At 39.5% G+C, this 10092-nt stretch overlaps 1 long non-coding RNA gene across 1 annotated transcript in view; it reads left to right on the top strand.

Annotated features, from left to right (window-relative positions):
* Positions 1-300: 300 nt before the first annotated feature.
* Positions 301-10092, top strand: part of LOC117937713 — a 19040-nt gene continuing 9248 nt past the window's right edge. The window contains exons 1-2 of the long non-coding RNA XR_004655221.1: positions 301-417; positions 3202-3203. This is a non-coding gene — a long non-coding RNA (uncharacterized LOC117937713). The remainder of the gene's footprint in view (positions 418-3201; positions 3204-10092) is intronic.

Raw genomic sequence — 10092 nt, 5'->3', positions numbered from 1 at the left:
AGTGTTGTTGGTTTCTGTAAAGCCAGCTCTGACCATTAGTACACAGGGGAGATGAGGAGTTATTGAACCATTATTGATTGTGCACTAGGAAAGTCTGGTGATATATACGTATTGTCCTTTTCCAAGGTAAGCAACCAATAAGTATCAGAATGGCTGAATTCTATACTTCTGTTATTGTAATTATGATAGTTTATCATTTCCTTACTTTTGGAGATCGCTTTTCAGCAGTGAGCCAAAGAAAAGGGGTCATAAATCAAAAAAGCTATAATCTTCCTATTTTGTCTTGTATGTCATGCTGCGTTCCAGACAACCCGTGACTCGTGTTTTCACAATCTTCTAACCTAAAAAGTGCCCTGGAACGGCAGTCAAACCCGTGACTTACTACTCGTGAACTTGTACCAGATGGGTGTACTCCCAGTCACAGTTTTGACGTCACACACACAAACAACAATGTTGACCCCTGTTGATGCTGTACAGACGCCAGTGAATAACAGTGACAAATAGAAATAAATTGACATAAATAGGAAACGTAAAGTAATTCCGCACATTGTTATCAAAACAATACACAAACAATTGTGTACTTCTACAGGTTGTGTTTATTAAATGAAGCCCAAAATAGAAATTGCTAATATCAGCTAGTAACGCAAGCTAGAAGGCTTTCTCGTGACTTTGCCTGGAACGCTACCAAGTCGTGAGTCGTGACTTAAAGTTGTAACTTACATATTTGATAGAAATACATTTTTATTCATTTATTTTTGTATAATTAAGATACAGACACACGCGATTATGCATTTATAAAAGGCAAAGAGAGAAAAGATTAACAGAAACAGCCATCATGCAGTCACTCTTTGTGTTAACACCACACAAAAGCAGATAAATTACGTTGTTCCCGCTTTGACAGTGGAGGGCAATAAAAACACTGCGGCCATGGTGCCATGACAATTAATGGGCTTTTTAAAGAATCTTCGGACACTGACATTTTGACACAGTATGTAGCAATAATAGTTTTAAGATTGCATCATTAACGTTATCATGTTCCCTCTTCACATTGGCTTTAAATCGGAAATACTGCTAAATAGGCGCTGTATGAATTACTTTAAGTTATGGTGGATCGCTCATTCAAGGTAAGGGTTTAGTTTTGTTTCATATTTTCCATTTTCTGTTTAATTTTGTAGTCTCCCCCAATGTGTTGTCTGGGTTTACTCACGGTCTTATATTTTCCCACCTGTGTGATTACCTGTCCCCACCCCAATGTGTTGCACCTGTGTGTCATTGTCTCCTCTGCCTTGCGTGTTAAAGTTCTGTCTTCCCCTGTCCCCAGTCCAAGTTGTCTGTTTACAATGAGTACAGCTTTTGAGCATTTTTCCTTGTGTTCATCTTTGCCTAAGTTTTTAAATTCTGGATTCCCCTTTGCCAGCTGATACTGGTCACTGTTTGTTCATTGTTAAATAAACTATTATAGTGTACATTTTTTAAGTCGTGCATTCGTGGGTCCATTTCCTTTGGGCGTGATAACCTTTAAATGTTTGTAAGGGTGGCCTATAGCTCACTGAGTAAGTGCGCTCGCCCCATGTTGGCTGAGTCCTGCAGCAGCTCCGGTTCGAATCCAACCTGCGGCCCTTTGCTGCGTGTCATCCCCCATCTCTCTCTCCCCCTTTCACATCACTGTCTCTATCTAATAAAGGGGGAAAAAACCCTGAAAAAAAAATTCTTTAGAAATCTTTGTAAGCACATACACGTTTTAGCGTATTCCCTTTTACATGTTCCAGTCCTCCCGTTATTATAGCCCGAGTGCATACTCAAGCCTACTAACATTGTTGCTTGGGGGCATCAATGTTAAAGCTGAAGAAAAGAAATTTACAGTACTCAGCTTACATCGTCATTGCTCCAGCAATTATCAGGGGACAGAGAGGGGTTGCGCAGAGTTCAGAAGGAACTCCGGCAGAGTTGCCTCCATCTGCTGAGGAGTATCAGGTCCTTTGGAGTGTGCAGGACTCTCCTCAGGGCTTTTTATGACTCTGTGGTGGCCTCTGCCATCCTTTATGCTGTGGTCTGCTGGAGAGGGGGCAGCTCGGACAGGGACAGGAGCAGACTCAATAGACTGATCAGGAGATCAAGCTATGTCCTGGACTGTCCTCTGGACTCCATAGATGAAGTGTGGGAAAGAAGGATGTTAGCTAAGCTGACATCCATCATGGCCAACACCTCTTCCCCCTTACATGACATTGTGGGGTCCCTGAGCAGCTCCTTCAACAGCAGACTGATACACCCACAGTGCAAGGAGAGGTACCGCAGGTCGTTCATCCCGGCCGCTGTCAGACTCTACAACACCTGCGCCACCTGATATGTTGTAGTTTATGTTCCTGTTTCAATTACCCACCACTCGCCATGGCTACATTATTTCTTTATTTGTATCATCTGTATATTTTCCCATTACGATTACTCACTTTTTCAACATTATTCATATTATCATATAGACAGGGATGGCTGTGGCTCAGTGGTAGAGTGGTTGCCTGCCACTCGGAAGGTTGGTGGTTCGTGAGCAGGTGGCACCTTGTACAGCAACCTTGGCAACAGTGTGCGATTGGTGGTTAATGGTTCCTGTACTATGTAAAAGTGCCTTGAGTAGTTGTTGAGACTAGAAAAGCGCTTTATAAAAACAGTCCATTTACATATTATGTTCACACTTCAATATGAGTTATATTATGGTATGTATTATTTAATTTCATATTATTCAAAATAATTTCATGTCACTTACGTACGTTGCAATATTTTTCGTACTACGGCTACTAAGGGTGCACAATATATCTAATCAGTATTGTTATCGCGATATCAGGTTGCTCGATATCATTATCGAAAGTCTCGAGATAACTTTTTTATTATGCGTCCCGTCCGACACGCAGACGGAGGTCTGAAGGAAAATGAAAATTGAGCGGAAGTGCGTAGGAGGGTGGAGCCAGGCTAGCGTCGCGCCTCCGCTGGAACATAACTCAGTGAAGAAATAGACAGACAACAAAACGAAGCAAAAGAAAAGAGCTAAAGAAGAGAGAGTGAAGGGAGCAAAAGAAAGAACACAAAAGTAAGAAAATGAGTGTTGCTCAGGGAGAAGACAATATACCAGAGGTTGAAGAGGAAACTTTAGTGGCCAAAAGTAATCCTCCTCCTCGGTAGCCTGGAAATACTTTGGCTTTAAACCAACAGATGTTGCACAGGCTAATATGCACTATGCACATTGTGTGGAATGGTGGTAAGCCGCTCAAAAGGCAATACAAAAAACCTATATTCGCATCTTAAGAACCACCACAAGCCACTTTACGATGAGTGCATGAAACTACTACCCCCCCAAAAAAACACAGCTAACGTTAACAAAACAAGCCTCGCTAGCGAGTGCTTTTGCTAGTGGCACAAAGTACGAGAAAAACTCTAAGAGGCATACCGAAATCACCAATGCTATAACATACTATTTGGCCAAAGATATGATGCCCATCCACGCAGTGGAAAAAAAAGGCATCAAGAAGCTTCTGGATGTACTAGACAAACGTTACCAAATCCCATGCCGCAACTATTTCTCACAGATAGCTATCCCAGAACTTTATGGACAGTGCCGAAAGGCGGTGCAGGCAGAGTTTGGAGTCGGAAGGATTGAATATTTTTCATCCACGACCGTCCTGTGGTCCAGCCGCACTACGGAACTGTACATAAGTCTCACTGTGCACTATATTACGCCCGAGTACGAACTCGTCAGCAAATGCCTTCAGACTTTTTACTTCCCAGAGGACCACACGGGCAAAACATCTCCGCTGGTCTAAGGGATGCCCTGGATTCATGGGGGTTGCATCCAGAGCATCAGGTAGCTATAACGACTGACAACATGAGCAATATAAAGAAGGCTGCGGAACTCAACAAATGGCAGAGGCTACAATGTTTTGGACACATGTTGCACAATGCTGTTGGTAATTATTAAATTATTTGTAACTTTCATTAAATGTATAAGGGATAGGATTTGTATTAGTGTATAAACTGACATAATATTGTATAGATCTCGAAGCTGACACAATCATATATTTATTTTATGTGACACATTGCAATAAAACTGAAAAATGTAGACCCATTTAAATAAACCTTTATTTCTTTTTCATTAGTATTTGTTGCTATAACTTGTTTTAATGGATACAAAGTGCTAATACATGTATTATGCCTTGAGTGATGACCAGTGGTGGAATTTAACTAAGTAGACTTACTCAAGTACTGTACTATGTTGAGTTAATTGTACTTTACTTGAGTCTTTTCATGCCACTTTTTACTCCACTTTAGTTACTTGTTACTTTTCAAATTTAGATTTTTTTGCACACAAAACAGTTTATAAAATAAAAAGTTTTATTATAAATGTAACTACACACAGCCATATAACGGCCTATAAGTCCAGCTGAAATGATTAGACCATTAAACACACAAGTATTTACACTTTCTACATTGTGATGATTTTTCAGCTTTGAGTACTTTTACTTTAATACTAACATTATATACATTTACCTGATGATATACTTGCATGCTTTTGCAGGACTTTTACTTCTAACAGAGTAATTTTACAGTGTGGTATTAGTACTTTTACTGTTCTATAAACAATAAGCTCATTTATTTATTTTATACTGTACAACCAGTAAAACATGTCCTGTTCTGTAGTAGACATGGTTATTATTTATTTATTAATGTTGTACCAGTCCAATATGACTGTCTGTTGAAATAAACCTTGTGTTGTAAGAATTTGTTTTAATTGTTATTAATCTATTTTTATGCGTTTTCCCATAACTTTTGTTATTTTACATATGTTTAAAAATATCGAAATTAATATCGATATCGCAATATCAAATTTTTTTCAATATCGTGCACCCCTAACGGCTACCTCACTTTACAATATTTTTTGATAATGCCACTTTACATTCATTCAGTACTTTTTGCACAGTCTGTTTGCTGGGTTTTTTACTGTGGAAAAAATGCTGCTGTAATAAGTGAATTTCCCCATTGTGGGATGAATAAAGTATTATCTAATCTGATCTATGGAAGACTGAAAAACGCCTGTTTATGAAAATGCTGGGGGGGGGGGATATTTGAAGAAAAAAAAATCATGAAAAACTGCAGCCAATATGTCTGCTTTAAAATGTTTAAAATAGATCTAACATTCACTAAAATGATCTTGTAAATGTGTGCACACACACACACACACACACACACACACACACACACACACACACACACACACACACACACACACACACACACACGGTCTGTATGACTCCTATGATGCAGTAAAGAGTATGAGTGATGGTGATGGCAATTAGAACCATTATTTCCTAGAGATGGAGTGTGAATGACAATGTTTCAGAATGTCAAGACCACAAGCCAGCATTTTTTTTCTATCGGACCTTATTCAGTGGAAGAAGCCAAAATCAATTTGAGATTTATTTTGAGCCATATTTGCCTTAATTTGCCATCTGTCCTTGTTTAGAAAGGGGTATCTGGATTCAGATGAGAGCGTCACAAATCTTCCTCAAAGTCCTGCTTTTCAAAGTGCTGGAAGGCCCAGAGAGGACTGACATGTGTGTTTGATGAGCAAGAAATTACCATTCACACAAAAACCAGCAGCCATTCTTTCCCTCTCTGACTCAACTTTTTTTATTTATTTTTATTTAACAGTTGATATCTATGATGCAACCATTAATCAGTTTTTCACCAGCATTTTCACAAGCATCATTTAACAGTCACATATTATCAGCAGCTAAAAATCTCTTTTAACCACATTGTCATAAGCACCTCTAACACACAAACAAATAAAGCACATAAAAGAGAAGCAATGACAAAAGGTCTGTGCTGAAAAATTGACTGGTTTCTATTTTCGAGTTTCAAGGTGAGGACTGTCGTGGAGACATCAGGTTTCTTATTACTTGGCTTAACAGGCTCCCTTATTAAGGATTCTGGTTAGAAGCATCTTCTCCGAGAATCCTAATTAGTGTGACTTTAACAAAAGACAGAGGACTGTGCCATCTGCCTCACATAACGAGGATTCCTCACTAATTAAAAACACCTAGGAGAGCAGTTAGAAAGTAATACCTGGTTACGTTTGTAAGGTTAAGGAGATGTATTGAACATGAAAACGAGTAATACTGCTATAAGTTCCTCCTTTAGAATGGCAGCCATTGTCTCTTTGGGGAAACATCTGCATGACAAAAACATTTTTCCTCTTTGTGCACCTGAATTAGATAGAATAATACTTGTGGTGATAGTTCCACCAACAAATGTAATTCCAAATACTGATGTATGGTACATTAAGTTTGTATCTATAAATTGCAGGAACGACCGTCTGTCTGTCTGTCAGTCCATCTGTGTGTTATGCACATATCTCTTGAACTGTGATTTAAAACTTGACAGGTGTCAAGTGTCACTACAGGCAGGATGAAGTGCAGTGCACTTTGACGTTGTTTGGATTCATAATGCCAAAGATATTGTTAAATATCGAGGTAAACGTAGCACACATTTGCTTTTGCCGCTGGCCACTCCCCCTCTCACCCTGCACACTGAGAGGAAACAGCGCTGGACCAGAGACAGAGAGGGTCGAAGAAAGCAGCGGAGCTTTGGCAACTAAAATGGGAAATACACCTCAAACCCACAAAAATGTGCAAAGTAGCACTACTTGAATGGAATGCTTCCAATGTTACTAGCTATTAGCTACATGATTGCTGGGTATACCAAACTTTCTTTTCAATTTCCTAGAACACAAGCGGATAACTTAAAGGAAAATCGCAACTGTGTGGAAAAAGGTTTTCGCTCAGAGGAAACTCAACAAAAAGCTATTTGCCAACACAAAATTTCAAACAAAAGCCAGACAGTATTTACTAATAAGTTGCTGTGAGCTGTAGCCTACATTCATCACTTCTAACCAGAGGCAGAATATAAGGTAATCTCAGAGATTATTCCTTCACAGCGCTGTGCAACGCGAGAAAATCTCAGAGCTGAACCGAGCAGACACAGCACTTTCCATCAGAATCAACCCGGGTTAATTAAGTCTAGTGCTAACTAATAACATTACGGTCGCCAAAATACCCCGCGAATCAAATCCCCTCCTTCATCGTTAACTGTCAAGCCACTAAACCTGTGTGGAAATTAACACCTCTGCTGAAATGTTAACTTTGTTAACGATCATATCACACACACGCAGTTCTGGTGGTTGATTAACGCAGATATTTGCTGATCAGATCTCATAACGGGCCTGGTGGATCGCGCACTGCCATGGGTCCATGACGCTAATGTCTGCAATAAAGTCAACAATTCATGCCGGGTCTGGGGGGGGTCTGGGGGGGCGCTACCGTTGTTGCGGGAGGGTACGCCGGTAGTTCTAAAACGATTATTAGACTATGAAATATGCCAATTCTGATATGTTCATATAGCCTACTCAAAACAGACAGGGCAACCTAACGCAGACAGGTTAGCTTACCGTTTTTAGGTGATACGCCATGTTTGTAGTCCAGCTGCAATATGCAAACTGTAGCTTGCAAACTTTGCATTCAACTTTTTCCCGTTATCTATTTTTGTAAAATGCTGCCACACTGCCAATGTCTTCAACATGGTAGAGGAGGACTGACTGGAAATTAAACACTCACAATTAAATAAATATCCAGCAAACCACTAAAACAAGGCTTTCTAGTTCTTTCTTCAATCTGTCCCCAGTGGGTCGGGCTAATGATAATCGAATAAAAAAGAAAACAGGGGGGGGGGGGTTCTGAAGACATAATATTGCCTGCTCTGAAAACACCCTCATTGGCAATTAGTGCATTCCACCCGTAGACAGTTACGTTCTGTGCTTCCACCTGGTGAAATTAACACGAAAAAAAAATCAACCAATCAGAATTTTGGTTGAGCCAGAACGTATCATCCGATAAATCAACTAGTCGACTTTGCGATGATTTAATCATTTATTGGTTGCATCTTCAAATGGTGAAACGTCACCTTCCAAACTACTCAACCTTTCAAATAATGACAGGTCATAGATAAAAGGTCTCATTGCACAATAAACAGGTCCCAAAAGAATTTTACCCAGTAAGGCGCAAAGAAAAATTATGTAATTCTTTAATTGATAGTTGAGGCTAAAAACTTAGGATAAATTTGTTGAAATTAATGTGTTCAGTCCTCTGTGCATGTCATAATAAGGAGGAAAAAAAGTGGGTCAGTAAGTGTCAGGCCACAACAGCATCCAATTCCACTCAATTCTGCATATGTCTAATAGGATGAAAGGAAGGAAAATGAATCTGACCATTAAGTGTTTTGTTGATAATTAAGGTACACGTGCATGTGCTTCACTTTCCTGCTGTAAGCGCAATGACCATAAATTAAATAGGTTTACATTGCCATTCCTATTAAAATATAGGTTTATACTGCTAAAGCTAAATGCATGACATGGATCACACACACACACAGCAGATGCCCTCTAGACAAAGGTTTAATTTGAGCACATTCATTACCTTTTAATTGCCTCTAAATGCAATGTGACCCATCACATCAATAACACTATTTTGCAAAAGGAGAAATGAACCTAAGCTGGGTTACACTGTGTATGCACAGTATTTATATTTGTGTTTGTGTGAATGCATGCATGCACTCACATAATTGTATGTATGATGTTTGTATGTGGGACTGTTTTTTAAAGGTGGAGTTGTTTCATTTGTGAAGTAAAGAGGACAAGGTGTGTGCAGGGTACAAACAGTAGAAGGTGCTTTGTGCTCTGAGCTGAAGTAGTCAGTGAGTTTTTAAAGGAGTGGATATTACCACGATAAAGGTGAATCAGAATGTGGTTCAATTTAATCCCTCCTGATTACACACTGTTGTTCTCTACCTAAGCTTGCCAGCCATGCTGATCTTAGACATTCCCCCTGACCTTCAGTCTGCACAGAGGTGGCATCCTGCTGCCTGATACCCTTGTACAAGAACATTTGATTAAAACAGCATAACCAAACACCAAGCATCTTTTAATATTATATTTGGCATATTCTTGCCAGCATGCCAGAGCATATAATATGTTGAACCCAGATAACTTCTGCAAAGTTTGTACCTGAGTAGAGTCATAATAATAAACAGCTCTCTCTGGGTATTGGAGGGAGCTTTAATCCACCAACCCAATCAGGCCTTTAACAGAAAATTCAACCTTGGCTAATTGCATCAATCAGACTAAACACATGAAGCAACTTTGCATTTTGGTAGCTATAAATGTCAGGAAGACGTAGAAATAAGTTATTCTTTGATTTTTACCTATTTACGTAAAAGAGTCAACTACATGGAGCACACTCATGTTTTGGTATTGAGCACAGCTTTGATTTTGCTATTAAAGAGACACTTTGGACTTCCTTCTGAAGTTGTAGTCATAATTTCTTGTGTAAGTGTTTATACCCAACAGCAACATGTAATTTGGGCATCAAAGTAAATTCTTTGTGTTTCAATTACTTGGCTTGAGACAATTCTTTCTAAAGCAATGTATTATGAAATATTCCTAGTATGTGATTAATTCACTGTCATTATCTCAAAGCCTTATACAGTAAACATATCTGGACTTTAAATCTTTAGATATGGCCAACAGTTGCCTAAACATACAGAGTACAAACTAAACCATCGCAAGCCTCTAATCTGTAATAGACACTCTCCCAGATTGACCTGCAACAGGAGTGTGCTAAAGGTTATTGTGTATGCACTTTATAACTGTCTGGAGTTTGTGATAGGCTCTATTTCACACATTTGGCATTGATAATGGAGCACTCTTAAAAAAGGGGTGATCGATAGAGAACACCCATCCAAGCCACTGTGCAAAAAAACAGATCCAGGAATTCCCGGTTTAGAGACATAAAAATGTCTATACTAAAGAAAGTAACTTATATTGCTACAGCCAAATGTGGCACTGAGTTTACAGTCCCTCCAGCATTCCCTCAAATCAAACTGCAGCTTCCCTCACCAGACATCTATTTTGAACTCTGGCCATCCATCCATCCATCCATCCATCTTCATCCGCTTATCCTAGTCGGGTCGCGGGGGCAGCAGCTCCAGTAGGGGACC

Source organism: Etheostoma cragini, chromosome 22, assembly GCF_013103735.1.
Source record: "Etheostoma cragini isolate CJK2018 chromosome 22, CSU_Ecrag_1.0, whole genome shotgun sequence".
Classification (NCBI taxonomy): domain Eukaryota; kingdom Metazoa; phylum Chordata; class Actinopteri; order Perciformes; family Percidae; genus Etheostoma; species Etheostoma cragini.
Note: the sequence above shows the minus strand (reverse complement) of the source record. Positions and strands in the feature narration are given on the sequence as shown.